This window comes from Phascolarctos cinereus, unplaced genomic scaffold, assembly GCF_003287225.1.
Source record: "Phascolarctos cinereus isolate Bilbo 61053 unplaced genomic scaffold, phaCin_HiC Scaffold_9;HRSCAF=440, whole genome shotgun sequence".
NCBI classification, from domain to species: domain Eukaryota; kingdom Metazoa; phylum Chordata; class Mammalia; order Diprotodontia; family Phascolarctidae; genus Phascolarctos; species Phascolarctos cinereus.
In genome coordinates this window covers 231413321-231430583 of record NW_027556402.1, presented here as the reverse complement: position 1 = coordinate 231430583, position 17263 = coordinate 231413321, and the positions used below count along the sequence as shown (strand labels likewise).

The 17263-nt window shown below is 40.6% G+C and overlaps 1 protein-coding gene across 1 annotated transcript in view; it reads left to right on the top strand.

Annotated features, from left to right (window-relative positions):
- The window catches only part of LMO2 (LIM domain only 2), a 165987-nt gene that overhangs the window by 39888 nt on the left and 108836 nt on the right, over window positions 1-17263 (top strand). The gene's annotated exons all lie outside the window — the stretch shown is intronic.

Below are 17263 nucleotides of genomic sequence, written 5' to 3'. Positions count from 1 at the left end.
CTTTGTTATAATCACTGTGTCTATTGTTTTCTGACTTCTTCATCTTCATTCTTTCCTGTAACATGGTAATAGTCTATTATATTGACATGTGTTTAGCTGCTCTCCATTTCAATGCAGCACAGTCTGTCTCTTATTCTTATAAATTTAAATAAGTTCCATATGCATTATCAGAGATTTGCTGCAAAGATTTTTTTTCTTCATTTACCTGCTTCTCTTCTAAACTACATTGGTTTTGTTTGTGCAAAAACATTTTCATTTTGCATAATCAAAATTGTCCGTTTTACTTGCTGTGAGTCTTTCTGCATCTTGTTTAAGTTACAATTCATAGGTAAGTGGCTGGTAATTTCTTCCTTGCTCTTCTAAATTGTTTATGATCTTGCCTTTTATGACTAAGTCATGTACCCATTTAGAATTTATCTCGGTGTGCGAGAGATGTAGGCCTATACCTGGTTTCTTCCAGACCATGTTCCTGGCTTCTCATCAGTTTTTGTAGAATGGTGAGTTCTTACTTCAAAAGAGGAAGATGGGTAGTAAAATATAGAGAGCACTGGGTCTGGATTCAGAAAGACCTGAATTCATATCCAGCCTCAGACATTTACTACCTCTGTGACCCTGGGCAAGTAACTTAATCTCTCTCTCTCTCTCTCTCTCTCTCTCTCTCTCTCTCTCTCTCTCTCTCTCTCTCTCTCTCTCTCTCTCTCTCTCTCTCTCTCTCTCTCTCTCCTCAGCTGTAAAATGGGTTGGTTCATTTTGCACATGAGGAAACTGAGGCAAACAGGGTTTAAGTGACTTGCCCAGGGTCACACAGCTAGTAAGCGTCAAGTGTCCAAGGCCAGATTTGAACTCAGCTTCTCTTGACTCAGTGCTCTATCCATTAAGCCACCTAGCTGGCACTGGGTTAATTATTGAAGGCTGTTTATGTGCTGTCTACTGTATATGACTTCTTTCCTTTTCACCAGAGTCCTCCCAGTCCATTAAGGCACAGCTGAATAGCCTCATTAGGGAAGCTTACCAATTAGAGAGCTCTGTGCTAGTGCTTCTCCTCCCTGCCCTCTGTTGGTGCCCAGAATGAACTGCTTCCTCTTCTCTGCCTTGTAGAATCTTTCAAGAGAGACAGACAGACAGACAAATAAGTAGATAGAAAGATAGACATAGATAATTAAATGAATGGCTAGATAAATAGATAGATCATTAATTCAGTGCTTACTATATGCCAGGCACTCTGCTAAGTGCTGGAGATTCTAATACATAGAAACAAGATAGTCTCTGCCCTCAAGGATCTTACATTCTAATGGAGAAAGATAATGTATAAAGGGGTTCTAAGAGCAGGGCAGGAAAGGATATACCCAAAGTAAGGAGACCACAGAAAGTGTCATGGTGGCCTGGACCCAGGGTAAAGGAGACAAAATATTCACCTAATAGAGCAAGGAGGGGAATCTGAGTTTCTGGTTGAGTAGAGATGATCAGAGAGTGAGGCCATGATTGTAGGAGGAGATTGTAGGTACCCCAAGACATTGGTACCCCATCTTTACCCCCCAAACTATAGGAATAGGTTCCACTTCCCTCTTGAAGTTTTCAGATCATGGATGTAGAGCTGCCAGGAATCTGAAAGGTCTTTTAGTCCAATCTACTCCTTTTGAAGATGATGACATTGCAATCCAGAGACATTGAGGGCCTAGCCCAAGAACACATGGGAAGTAAGTAACAGAGGAGAAATTTGAACTCGGTTCTTTGATTCCCAATCCAGTACTCTATCCACTTTCATGACTCCCTTGTCCCTCCCCAAATATCTCAGAGTCCTCTTAAATAGGAGTTTTAAAGCAATTTTTGTGTGGTGGACCCCTTGGGCAGTCTGGTAAAGCCTGTGGACCCCTGCTCACAATAATGTTTTTAAATGCATGAAATAACACAGATAGGATTAAAAAGGGAATCAATTATGTTGAAATAGTTGTAGAGATATTAAATATGTATAGAATATATCAAAAGTGTAGAAAATATAGAAATAAAATATTAAAATATAGAAATTTTAAAATTGCTTTGAAATAGCTATAGGAATATTTTTAGAAGTTCACAGACTGCAAGTAAAGGACTGTTGCTCTAAAATATTTAATTATTTATTTTATTTAATGATTAAATATTAAATATATTATATATTTATATATTAAAATATTACATATAATTATTTAATTATATATATTTACCCATCTGTGCATCTGTAGTAGCACTCTGCTTCCCACACTTTAGACTGGAACCTCCTTAAAGGCAGACACTCATTTTTCAGCTCTGCACTTTAAAGTTCTTAGCATAGTGCCTGGCACGAAATAAAACTTAATTGATACTTGTTTAATTGAATTAATCCACCCGGTTCCCACTGACAGGACGGCACAATGAACTTGGGGTCGCAGGGCCCTGAATTTGAATCCTGGCTTTGCTATTGTCCTGTATGACCCTGGACAAATCACTACCAAATTTAATAAATGCTTATTGACCAACTGATTTTCCTTCTCTGGGCCTCAGTTTTCTCAGCTGAAAAATGAGAGGGGTGAAGGAGGTGACCTCCACAAGTCTCTTCTAGCTCATCATAATCATAATGGAAATAATGCTAAGTCCATAGTGTGAGCACCTGGGTTCAAATCTAAATTCTGCTATTTACTGCCTGTTTGTCAATGTGCCCTTCTCTGGGCCACCTTTCGAATTAAGGAGGTTGTATTAAGGTCCCTTGTGGCTCGTAACTCATGATCCTAATGAAATGTTCTCCCTCGAATTGTTCTGGCCTCCTCCAGGTGGCGCAGCTGCCTTTTTATCCGTCAGACTTTCCAAAAGCTGTGAAACTTGCAAGTTTCTGTCCCAGCAGAGAGACTGACGCACCTCATGAAAAAGGCACAAAGAGTGAGAAATGGATCATGGCTGAGAGTAGGGGGCTCTGGGGGAGAGCCGTCTCCTGGCTCTTCTGCTTGGGTGGGGGGTGGGGGCTTGGTGAAACACTGTGTGTAGTATCATAGAACTAGAGCTGGTTTGTCTCATCTAACCCTCTCATTTTACAGATGAGGAAACTGAGGCCCAAAGAAATTAAGGGACTCTGCTAAGGTCACAGACCTAAGAGTTGAACCCAAGTCCTCTGACTGTGTGGTCAGTCCTCTTTCCACTGTACAGTTATCCCTTCCACATCTGGACTTTCCCCATCTTGGGTTTCAATATAGTGGGTTGGTAGAAATCAAATGGGAAATGTTGCAGTAGCCACAGACGTCTTGCAAAGGCCAGACAATAAAAATAAGTAAAGAAAGAATAAAATTTTTTTTAAAAAAAGGCCAGATGACCTAGAAATTGTTTAGAAACTCAAAAATGCATAAAAAATATATATACTGTTGTTTAAGATCAACCTAAATTTTACAATAAATACTGTAAACACCCCATAAAAGAAAAAGAAAAAACTTCTTTGGTATGAAGGGAGGGCCAAAATGTTTTATGTGGATTTTCAGATCATGGGGTGGGGGATGCGCTGCGCCAGGAACCCACTTGATGTGGAAGGGGTAACTATATACCACTGTCCTGTCTTAATGTATGAAGCCCTCAACTTACAAACAGTTTGGGTTCTCAAAATTTATTTTCCTAGTAGGTTCATTAGGAAGACTGCCCACAGAAATGGTGGTTAGACTCTTGAGTGAACAGACAAAGTCTTATCTAGGATATAACAAAACCATGGAAGAGGGTAAATTATAAATGTTGATGTAACAGTCTACACCCAATGAAGAATTCCTTCTACAACAATCTGGTACAAGTGGTAGGTCGGTCAAAAAAGCATTTATTGAGTGCCTACTATGTTTCAAGCACTGTGCAGTGAATACAAAGAAAGGGGGGAAAAAACAATCCACTGTCCCTGCCCTCAAAGAGCTCACATTTTAGTGGTGGAAACAATATGCAAAAAAATATATATATATATATATATATATATATATATATATATATATATATATATATATATTATATATATATATATATATATACACACACACACACACACACACACAAAACATCATATACATACCCTGATGTCCTACATATAAATGACATTTTACACACACATATATCATACATATACATATGTATACATATTGTGTGTATATACATATGTAAACGCTAATGTCCTTTATATATGACATTTTACATATATACATACACTCACACATACATAATTTCCACTATGTCACCTAGCTGCCCAAAGTGCTTAATAAATACTTTTCCAGAGGTGGTGCCATGGTGCACAAAGCACTGGGCCTGGAGTCAGGAAGACTCATCTTCCTGAGTTCAAATCCAACCTCAGACACTTACTAACTGTGTGACCCTGGGCAAGTCCCTTCACCCTGATTGCCTCAGTTTTCTCATCTGTCAAATGAGTTGGAGAAGGAAATGGCAAACCACTCTAGTATATCTCTGCCAAGAAAACCCCAAGTGGGGCCATGAAGGGGTTGAACATGACTGAACAACAACAAAATTCATTAATTCATTTATGAGTGATCTCCCCAGACTTAGCAAGGCTGGTCTTCTGACAACAGAGTCAAGCATTCAGGAATATATCCGATCCTTTTCAACATGGCAGGAGCTTCTCGAACTTGGGTTCTGATGGCACAGCCTTCAGAAATCCAGGGTCCTAGGATCACAGATAGAAGATTCAATAGAAGGCATCTACTCCAGTCCTTTCATTTCACAGATGAAGAAATCAAGGTCCAAGAAGTTAAATGATTTTCCCAAGGTCCTACAGCAGTCAGTGGCAGAGTCAGGATTTGAACTCAAGTCCTTTGACTCCAAATCCATACTCCTTCTGTTATGCCAGGGTGCTGCCTAATCAATGAAGCCACAAGCATGTATTATGTGCCTATCCCTGCCAGGCCCTGGGCCCGGCACTGGTGATACAAACACAAGACCAAAACAGTGCCGGTTTACATTCTTTGGCTGCTGCTGCTGCTAGGGGTGAGGATATGTAAACGTAAGTTTATACAAATAAAATAGAAGCTGTTTTTTGAGTGCGAGAGGGGGCAGCCGGGAAGTATCAGCTGGGGCAATAAGGAAACTGGGAGGAGGAGACAGCAAAGCTTGGCTTCCCTAGGAGAGGCAGACCATAGGAACCTTTGACACCGATCATCCCCTTGTCCTCTCCCCTGCTCAGATCACATTTGGGGGTTGTGTTCTTTTCTGGGAGTCCTGGTAGGACGCACTCAATCAATACTTCCTGGCTGATGATAATTTCAGAATCTGTGTTCTAAAGAGCCTGCAAAAAAAAAAAACACTTCACTGCTTTTTATTGTCATTTTTTAGGCACATCTTATTCTTTGGGGGTTTTCTTGGTAGGGACACTGAAGTGGTTTGCCATTTCCTTCTTCAGCTCATTTTACAGATGAGGAAACTGAGGCAAACAGGGTGAAGTGATTTGCCCAGGGTCACATAGCTAGTAAGTATCTGAGGCCAGATTTGAACTCCCCAAGTCCAGGCCCAGAGCTCTATCCACAGCACCACCTAGCTGCCGTCACAATCTCATTTAATACACACAGCCACCTTGGGCAGTAGATAAGCACATCATTCTTATCTTCATTTTATGGATGAAGAAACTAAGACTTGGGATTTAAGTGGCTTGCCCAGAGCCATATGGCTTCTAAGTGGTTGAAATGAAACTAGAACCTAAGTCTTTTGTTTCCAAGTCTAGTTTTCACCATACCGTGATGTCTGTGCCTTTAAGGACAAAAGGTATTGGGGGGGGGGGCAGGAATAAGATTCACGTATACTGCACTTGAATTATTGCAAATCCAAAATTAATTCAGTCTGAATTATTTTACCATATAGGAAATACAATGTAATATGTTTATTAATCTTGCACATTTTCCAGATAAATTTTATATAAATTAGTCATCTAAAAACCACAAGTGGTCATAATAACCAAGGGAAATGAGAAAGCCTCCAATGAATCTATTTCATTCTTAATTGTTTATCGTCTATGCCTTGTACAGATGAAGTGGGACCCTTTGTTTTCCCTTTATGATGCTTGCTGACAGATGTTCTCTGTGCCTTTTTGCCTCGCAGAAATTATGCATAGAATTTATAATAAAGAAAGGAACATTACATCTTAATGTTAAGCAGAATAGGGTTGGAGAAGCCCACTGGACTGGGAATTAGCAGAATGAGGTTTTAGTTAGGGGTCTCCCCAAAAGATCTTTCTGATCTTATTAGAATTACTTCCCTTCTCCGTTTCTTCACTTCTAAAAGGAGGCAGGTGGATTATCTGAGCTGGAAAGTCCCTTCTTTCTCTGACATTCATGCCAAGCTTCCTTTCCTCACCATGATAAGGAATATTTCTAAGGAAGCCTTGGTACAGAAGACAATTCCTCCTAACCTCTCAGTGCCTCCAAGTAATTCTGTTTGACGAAAGCACAGAGCAGGGATGTATCTACCTGCATGACAAGAGGGAGTTTTCCTGCACTAATGAAATTACAGAGCAAACAACTTAAATTTAGGCTTTTTAAATGCTCTAGTATTGGTTTTCATCTTGGCACTAGCTAATGTTTGAGCAATAAATCTGGATGATGATTGAAACTTTTAATCTAAGAAATAACACACATGCACTCTCTCTCTCTCACTCTCTTCTGCTGTTCTTTTCTCTGCACTTCAGAGCTGCAGATCAGGCTGGCTGGCCTGGCTTTTAATTTTTTAAAAAGAGATTATTTTCCTTCAGGTGGTTATTATTATTATTTTTTCCTTTGTTGTGGTAATCTTTTTAAAAAATCTTACATCTTTTAAATAGTAGGTGTAGGCTCCTATCAGTCTTTACCACCGATTCTGCAAGAATATGGTAGAAAATAGGAAGATAAGAATCAAAAGCTTGTTATGATTCTTTATATTTATGTGATAGAAAGACTGCCTATTGCCCAGATTGTGAGATGCAGCTGGATGGGCTGAGCTGGACCTTGATGGAACGAGTTGGTCCAGCAGTCTATAAATTTGAGTCAACCATCACCATTGGACAAGGACCTGGGGCCTGAATTGCCTTTGAGAAATTACCTAGAGATTTTAATAGTTCTAAGCTTTCTCCTTGACTAGAGCATGTAACCAGGATAGGTTAACTGGGGCTATGGCTCATACCACAGAAAATTAATGTAAATTAGTTAATTATGTTAAATTAGTGTAAATTACTTTCCTTTAGCATCATAGACCCAATTAAATTTAGCCCCTAGTTTTCATAAACAATTAGTTAAAATAGGAAGCTACCAGATAGCACCCTTTGCCTCCCCATGTCCCCACCCCAGTGATCTCACCTCAAATGAACTCCTCCCTATTCTGGCCCAGCCCTTTCCTGGTCGTTCAGGAAACCTCTTTTCCACCCCCCCATGACCTCCCCAGCAGTGACTAAGACCTTTTTCTCCATCCTCTCTCTCCCCACAACTGAATCTGCCTTTAAAAGCTGATTTGAAGGGGTGTTTCATGAAGATTGCCTCAAGTAGCAAAATTGTTTTGTCCCCTAGTCAGAAATCCATCTTTTTAACACCAACCTTCTCTCTCCAAGTGAGTAAAGAAGGTTGTCTAAACTACACCATAGCAGACGTGTCAAACTCAACTAGAAATTGAATCCCTATGGGCCACTTAGAAAACCACATATTAACATTATCTATGTTGTATTTTTATTTTGTTAGACATTCTCCCAATTACATTTTAATTTGATTCCAGAGAGTTTTGTGCTGACCCTGAGTTTGACACCTCTGAATAAAATGACATCAGTTTACATACTTTTTAGACAGATGCAGCAGATAGATAATGAGCAGCCTCAAAATTTCTCTCCTCCCACCTGAGATCCTAAACTTCCCTCAATAGACACAAGAGATAGACCTTTGTTCAAAGAGCCTGGGACCATATCAAGGGAGACATAAAACTATATTTATGTCCTCACCAAAGGAGGGTGCTCAATCCCTAATTGAAGGGATTCTTTATAATTGTTGACATCCTCTAAATATTGCAGCTAGTATTGTGCTGATTGCATCAAACCCTAGAATACTACAGTGTCTCCTAAATAAGATTTATAATCCTTCTGAAGAAGTTAGCCTCACAATCCACATAGGAAAAACCAAGTGGATGAAGACTGCCCCTTGTCTAGATTATGCTATACAATTGGATGGACAGCCCAAGGAGCTGGGCATGTCTTGGATAGATAATATGAGCTGGGCCCAGAATTGGACAAGAGGTGGAGAAGAGTGGATTTGATTGCCTTTTGGGATATTGTGCAATGCTTTTTAATGCCTCAAGCTTCTCCCCCAAATCAGAAGTTTTATATATTTATATATTGTTTGTTATTTTATTATATTATAACATAATAATTAATATCTTATATAATTATGTATTATATATAATAATACCAGTATTCTTTTTTTTTCAAATTTAATTTATTCTTTTTTCAATTAACAAGCAATTTTTTCTCTTCCTCCCCACTGAAAAAAATACACTTGCAACCATTGTTTAGTCAAGAAAAAAATAATTTCCATGTTGGCCATGTACAAAAATGTATGTCTTATTCTGTATATTTGCTCTGTCATCTCTTTCTCAGGAAGTGATTTTCATTCTTCACCATTTTTCCTCTCTGATCATTAACACCAAACTTTTTCAGATGATATGAGACAGCTGGGCATGATAGAATGGAATATGCTCTGAAGAATCAGTTGTGGGTCACCCAAAGAACAGAGGATACATGGCTGTTGGGAATACCAATGATACCAATGATACCAATGATACCAATGATACAATGACACCAATGACACCAATGATACCAATGACACCAATGACACCAATGACACCAATGATACCAATGACACCAATGACACCAATGACATCAATGACACCAATGACATCAGTGACACCAATGACACCAATGATACCAATGACACCAATGACACCAATGATACCAATGACACCAATGATACCAATGATACCAATGACAAACTAAATGCAAAATGTGATTCCCTGGTTTCCTTCAAGTCCCAATTAAAAACCCATCTTCTATAGGAAGCCTTTCCCAATCCCTTTTAATTCTAGTGCTTTCCCCACTCTTAATTATTTCCTATTTATCCTGAATCTATGTGTTGGTTGTTTCCCCTATTAGATCCAGATTTTATAACATTGTCTGGTGCATAGTAGATGCTTAATAAATGTTGATTGATTGATTGATTGATTGATTGGAAGAGGTATCATTAAAGAGACATGGAAAGGAGGTGAGCTGAGCACAAGGAACATAAGTTCCTTGTGAATAGGAATTATTTCATTCTTTGTACTTGCTTTCCTAGTGCCAAGCACAGTGCCTGGTACAGAGCTGGTACTTAATAAATTCTTGTTGATTGATTGATTGTTGTGGATATCCCAATTTTACAAACAAGGAAAGTGAGGCTCAGAGAGGGTGGTTTGTCCAAGGTCTCATGCCCACCTAGTGAATGATGAAAGTAGGACTCCACAGATTGGGGCTTTCCCTCTTACTCCACCCTGTCTGTGAGATTCATATCACCATGTAGAGATGCCAACCCTGAATTGAAGGGCTGGTATGGAGGAAAAGATGAGAGGGACAAGCATAAAAATAGGCAGATTCTTTAACAGAAAGTAGGAGGGAAGATTAGACTCTGATTTAGCTCTTTATCCTTTTCCTAACCTCCATATTCTGGCCTGGTTTCTGCTAGTTTTGCTAACGGTCAAGGTCAGCTTTTAACGATCATTCAAATCATAGAACTGGCGCTCTTGGAATACTAACAGGCTTTCTAAAATGTCTATTTTTTAAACGTCTTATGCTAAGGGCTAAATCCAGTTACTTTTAATGCACTATAATTATCCTTTCATGGGGCTCTTGGAAATCTTTAATGGTCAATACACATTTGCTACACAAAATTTTTTTAGTGAGAAATAATGAAACTGAGTCATAATCAATGGCAAAAGGGGACAGTTGGGACTTAAATGTGGTCATGTCAGAGAGGAACGAACTTTTTCATGCTGGATTTATTTATAGCTACTTAACCAAAATTGAATATAATAATATACAAATTTAATTCAGCTCATCAAATATGTATTAAGGACATATTGTATACAATGCCAAAGGGACTCTGGACACAAAGATTAAAAACAACATGGTCCTTGCCTTCTAGGAGTTTGCAATTTGATAGGAGGGATAGGACATTGACATATGTAACCCATGGCCCAGGGTATCCAACTCTGAGCTTATGTTGACTAGGGTCAATCCTGGAATTATCCCCCAAAACATCATTTTCTTTCACTAATTTTCCCTGTTGTGAGCCAGGCCTAAGTTAGGCTGATCCAATAGGTTGGAGGTTTAAAATATAATAAGCACTCTCAGGCCACAAAACACAATTAAAAATCACATTATTAATTACTGCAAAGTTAAAAGAAGATGTCACTCCTCTTTGCAGTCACTAAATCAGGAATTCAAGCAAAAAGCCTCTGACGTCATTTTCCTCCCAGGTTCAACATGGGAGTGGCTTCAAGCCGCCTGGTCGGGCAGAGGGGGCTGAGTGAAGGATCACAGCTTGAGAGCTGGAAAGGACCCCAGATGCCAGCTTGTTCAGCCCCCTCATTTTGCAGATGAGAAAACAAAGCCCCATGAAGTCAAATAATTTGCCCAAATTCACAGAGCACTAAAATATCAGAGATGCTGGGGTACCACATCGCACCTATCAGACTGACCAACATGACAAAACAGGAAAATGATCAATGATGGAGAAGATGTGGGAAAATTGGAACACTGATGCATTGTTGGTGGAGTTGTGAACTGATCCAACCATTTTGGAGAGCAATTTGGAACTATGCCCCAAAGGGCTACAAAAATGTGCATACCCTTTGACCCAGCAATAGCACTTCTGGGACTATATCCCAAAGAGAACATAGAAATGGGAAAAGGACCCACATGTACAAAAATATTCATAGCAGCTCTTTTTGTGGTGGCAAAGAATTGGAAATTGAGGGGATGCCTATCAATTGGGGAATGGCTGAGCAAGTTGTGGTATATGACTGTAATGGAATACTATTGTGCTATAAGAAATGATGAGCAGGCAGACTTCAGAAAAATCTGAAAAGACTTGTGGTCTGATGCTGAGTGAAGTGAGCAGAACCAAGAGAACGTTGTACATGATAACAGCCATGTTATGTGATGACTAATATTGATAAACTTAACCCTTCCCAGCAATACAAGGATCTAAGACATCTCCAGAGGCCTTGTGATGGAAAATGCTATCCACATCCAAAGAAAGAACTATGGAAGTTGAATTGCTGTTTTATTTTCTCTTCTGTTGAGTTTTGTTTCCTCTTTCTGATGGTTCCTCCCATTGGTTTTAATTTTTACTTACAACATCACTAGTGTGAAAATATGTTTAATAGGGATGTAAATATAAAGCCTGTATCAGATTGTGCGCCATCTTGGGGAGGGTGGTGAGGAGGAAGGGGGGAGAAAAATTTAAACCTCAAAAGCATATGGAAGTGATTGTTGATAAATCAAAATAAATTAATAAAATTTATTTAAAAATATAAAGCAGCAGAGATGAGACTTGGGCCTATTTCCTTTTGCTTGAGAGTTAATACTATTTCCATAGTTCAAACGAGGATGAGAGTCCAGCCATTACCGCAAAAAGAGGGATAGCATGAGCACATTCCTCCCTACAACTGTGCATGGGGGCAGCTGTCCCTCACTGGTGGTGGTGGAATTCCTCAAGACAGCTGCAGAGATGGTGGTGTGGGAAGAAGACAAGCCCCTCCTCTGGACCCAGGGCCAATCTGCACTCTCAGCATCTCACAGGCAAGGGAAATTGATGAAAAAGATGCCAACAGGTTTAGTGGATTCTTTTTTTCAGCCAGAACAAATGGGTATATTGGATAGTAGTAACAGTCTGGGAGCTATTACCATTTCCCTAGATCTGCATCTGTCATCTGGCCCTGGGAATATGCCTCTTACTTAACCTCAGAGTAGAGGAAATCTCTGTGAGATAAACAAATGGGCTAGGCTGAGCTCAAGATAAGTCCTGAGTTGAGGCTAAGGATCCCTCTTTTTATGGTTCTTTGCTTAGAGAACCCAAGACGCCTTCCCCTCTGAGGCAGTGTTCCCTAGCTCTATTCCAAAGTCTGAATCTATGTAGATCAAATTCCCAGGTGTTGGTTATCTGATCTCTGGATGTGGGCACTGACTGAGGTAGGGGCTAATGAGAAAACAGCAATCACTATTTGAGATCGCTAAACTTCTCATATGCCAACAAACCCACATAAGCATGCTCCATCGTGTCAAACCATGGGAATCCTTTGAGCCTGGTACCAAGACAGGGTGGTTCTAGCCACGAGAGACCATCCCATGACAGCAGGAACCAATTGACTGATTTTGAGGTCAACCTCCATCAGTGAAACTTCTCCTCCAGAAGGCCCGTAGGGACCTCTCCCTACTCTCCAGGGGGAGATGCAATCAAAGGGCATGAACACAGTCTACTGCTCTAGGAACTCATCAGTCTGATCAGGGAACTCCTTTAAGCTCACATAAACAAGTACGGTGGAGATAGGAGCAAAGAAGAGAGCCCGAAGAAGGGCTAAAGAACGTTTTGGAAAGGAGAATTTCTTTCAGCCAAAGGAAATCAGAAAGGCTGCTGGGGGAAGTGATGCCCAATCTGGCCCTGTAATGACAGAGATAACACCTGTGACAAGACACTCCTTATTATAAAATTACACATTGTATGTCCTGAGCTCTTCATGGATGATGAAGGGCTGTTTCATCACCACCCCCACCTCAGGAAGATTCCTCTTAAAGTTCTTTTTTTTTTTTTTTGCTGTGAGGCAATTGGGGTGAAGTGACTCACCCAGGGTCACACAGCTAGAAAGTGTCAAGTGTCTGGTTTGAAACCAGATTTGAACTCAGGTCCTCCTGACTCCAGGGCTGGTGCTCTATCCACTGTGCTACCTAGCTGCCCCCCTCTTAAAGTTGTTAGAGAATCAGATGATCATAGTTTTAGAACCAGAAGAGACCCAGCAAGCCACAGAGTACAACCTCCTTTGTTTTACAAATGAAGGAAGTGAGGCTTTTGGAGGTTAAGTGACTTGCCCAAGGTCAAACAAGGAAGTAAGTAATAGAGCCAGGTTTTGAACTCAGGTCCCTTGATTCCAAGCTTGGTGCTCTTTCTATTGTATCACACAGTCGTGTAGGAGTCAGAGCTAGAAGTGGCCTTTTGAGATCCCAGGATCACGGAGACAGAGCTGGAATTGGTCGCTCTTCATGACTCCATTTGGAGTTTTCTTGGCAAAGATCCTGGAGTGGTCTTCCATGTCTTTCTCCAGCTCATTTTTCAGATGGGGAAACTGAGGCAAACAGGGTCAAGGGACTTGCCCAGGGTCACACAGTTAGTAAGTGTCTGAGGCCAGATTTGAGCTCAGGAAGATGAGCCTTCCTGACTCCAGGCCCAGTGCTCTGTGCACTATGGCGCCACCTAGCGCCCAATGATAGAAAGGATCTTGGAAATGATATTCTAGATTTGATTAGGCTAGCTAGGTGGCACAATGCTGAGAGCGTGGGACTTAAGAGTCAGGAAATCATGAGTTCAGAATCTGTCCTCAGATACTTACTAGCTGTGTGATCCTGAAGCAGTCACTTAACCTCTAAAAGCCTCCATTTCCTCATCTGAAAAATGGGAATATAAAAGCACCTACCTCTCAGGGCTGCTGTGAGGATCAAGTGAAATTATATTTGCAAAGTGCTTCTGCAAACCTTAAAGCGATATGTAAATTATAGCAATTATTTAGAATAGGAAGAGACTTTAAAGGTCATCTTGCCCAACCCCCTTATTTTCTAAGATGAGGAAACTCAGTACTGAAGAGCTGAAGTAGTTTGTGCAAGGGCACGCAGCTAGCGAGTGTCACAGCCACGATTTGGATGTAGGTGCTCCGACTCCAAATCTCTTGTGTTTGCCGCTATCTCACACTGCCCCTTTCTGCACGGTCTTCTTGGCTTCTTTGTGATGGGAGGGAGAAGGTGTTCACTTCTCGGCCAGACCGTTAGTGTACTAATAATAATATCAAGTGTGGCTTTTATCAGGGGCATCCAGCAGACCGACTACACGGGGCTTCATTCAATCTTCTGCACCTGAAATGTTTGGTTTTTCTTGCATGCAGATATGGTCTCTTCCAACCATCCAATTCTTTGAAGTGGGTCCAGTATCAAGTTCTCCTATTCTTTTCTAAAGTTTTACATTTCCATTTTTGGGGGGGGGTTGACATTTCTGTTAATATAATTTACCAAGCAGGCATTCTTGACCACCTCCTACAGCAAGTGTTTCAATCTGTGTGAGAAGAGACAAAAAGTTTCTGAAGAGCGCTGACTTCCTTCACCTAAGAACACCATGTAGTATTTCCTCCCTTTTTGACAAGCTTCTCTCCCAAGAGGAGGAGGGTAAAGTTGAATAATGTAATTCAATCCAGCAAGCATTTAATAAGCTCCTACTATGTGCTGGGCTCTGGCAATATAGAGATAAAAGTAAGATATTCCTTGCTCCCAATGAGTTTGCTTTTTACTGAGGGTTTCCAGCCCTTTTGTATAACTAAATCGCTAGGACATTTCTTCTGACATCAAGCATCAGTGGATCTGTTTGCAATTTCTACCCACGCTGGGCCTTGGTTCTGTCCTCTTTACACCACACCTAATTCCCTTCCAGTTTTAAAGGCATGATTCTGCGATTCCATCAGCTCGTGGCTCTCTAAGAAAAGAAAAGAAAATCCATTCTATAAAGGACGCCCTCATCTTTTCTTCTTCCTTCAGTAATTCTGTGGATCTCTGATTTCAAATGAGTGGGCACTGCCTTATGAGGATAGAAAACCAGTAGGCACCTTCTCATCCTGTGTAATTCTTATCCATGTCCTCCTATAAATCTCCACTAGGGTATCCACTCTGAATGCCAGCATTTTAACCTTGGCATAGAATCAATAAAAGGGACAAAACAGACCATCCATATAAAACATGGTCTATACCCATGACTTCTGTGAGACCTAGGCAATTTCTAGACAATCCATAGGCCATCCTGAAGCCTAAAACTCCAGTCTAATTCGTGTGTGGTGGGGTGGTCACTTATGCTGTAGCACCTCGTAACTCTCAGATGGGGCACAGGGACACCTACACTCACTTTCTAGGCTGTCTCGCTCTCTCCAAACCATCCTCACACTGGCAGGTCTAGGTTCCCAGTGCAGAAAGGCACTCCTTGTACTCAGTATTACAGCTCTTGAGCCCCCCGTATGCTGCTATTTACATGAAATCAGTCACTCATAATGTTGACAAAGTTAAATCTTAAATGCTACAGTTACTTAATAAGGCAAAAAACAAAAACAAAACTACAACCCCAAAATATCACAGGCTATCACATGTATTGGAGCAAATGCAGAAATAATAAATATATTAAAATCCAAATATAAACCAGGGTCACAATTTCTCACCAAGGTAACTCAGTGTCCGTGGGGGAGAATGGGCACACAGAAACTTGGCAAGGGGAACTTGAATGAGGAAAACTCATGTGTCTGGGTGACTACAAACTTCATTTTTTCCTTTTGTCTCAAGAACTGACCGTAAAAATTCCTGGACGGATGCAGCTTCTGCCATGAACAGATTCTTTCAACTGATCTGTGCTGTGCTTGACTAAAATCTTACTGGATACAGTGTCTCAGCTTAGCTGATACACTTTGTGATTTCTCTGATTCTTCTCTTCCAAGCTGTTACTCTGCTAAGGACTGGCTCTTCCACAGAAACTGTAGCAACCATCACTTTCAGCTTTAAGTCTAGCAAGCTGGGTTCTCCATTTGGTCCCATGTTCTACAGATTGTTACATTCAAATACCACTGCTGTTTCAGAACTCTGAGTCAGACTTAACTTCCATCATTGTATCTCTTAGAACTCTGAGCAGACCTGTGCCCAGATAAGCGACTTGTCAAGGAGACTACTTTTCTTAGAAGCAGACCTACTCCAAACAAGCCAACCCTCACCGGCCATTCCCTTAATGGGTCACTCTTACATAAAAAAACATAATTAACTCCACGTTGTCACTCTTCCTGCTAATCGATCAAAGACTGTGGATAATACAACACCTTTCTCAGCTGTTATTAGAATCATGCATCCAGCAGAGCTACTCACAGAACACAGTTGGAGAATGGAAAGGGTCCTCAGTAGCCATCTAGTGCAACTTATAAACTTGCTCATTAAGTGAAAACATAAGAATTCTTGATCTGAGTTCTCTTGCAGCAATGAGTATGGACTTGGAAACTGGTGTGAACTGGAACTTCTAATGGCCAATATTTTTTTCTTTGGTGTTTCACCACTGTCACTGTTTCTTTGAAACTAGCCATCATGGAGCAAGGGCAGTGGATTCAGTGGCAGACCCCAGGAACCTCCCACCATTTCACTCTGTAATCCCTCTTCTAGATTTGATCTTGACCTTTGATTTGAGCCTTCTCTTTATTCTGCTGTCTCCTCTCCTCACTTAACTCCCTTCTTCCCCAATGGGCAAGAGCCTGGCTGATCTATGAAGCAGGACAGACAGTGAGGGGGGTGCTATACATTAAGTACTTCATAGAGTTGTTGTGACGAAAGCACTTTAGAAAGCATCTAACAACGACTGTAATAATATCTGATGTTTAATCAACATTTTAGGATTTGTAAAATATTGTGATACATTATTTCATTTGCAAGATTTACATGCATTGTCCAAACATGAGTTACTATTTTCTTGTAACCAGAGACTGGCCAGTAAGCCTAGTCCTTATGAACATGCACAGAATACATAAACAGGTTCAGCTAATGGAATTCCCTACATGGAAGAGGCTGAAGAGTGTGCATTTGAGAATGTTGTGATGGTGTATAATGGAGAAGAAACTTTAGATTAGGGGTGGACATTCTGTAACTGATTCTGGTCTGCTAAGCGTGTGGTAAGTTGATTGCCTGAAGTTGTGGAACTGGAACAAGTGGTGCCTTTGAAAGGCCTTAGTTGGCCTCAGTCTAGTGTCTCTTGGTTGGACCTCTTCCATTGGTTTGACTCCATTGCTAAGTGTCCAGTGAGAGATAATACTTTCAGAGAAGTGACCTCCAGCCTTTTCCCCTCGGAGGCCAACATGTAACCTCATGATTATGGATCTCAGTTCTTTCCCTGCTTTCATGTTTGTGCTTTCATTTTAACTAAAGGAAACCAGGCTATGACTTTGGGAACTTTGAGAGGTCAAGAGAGCAAACCAT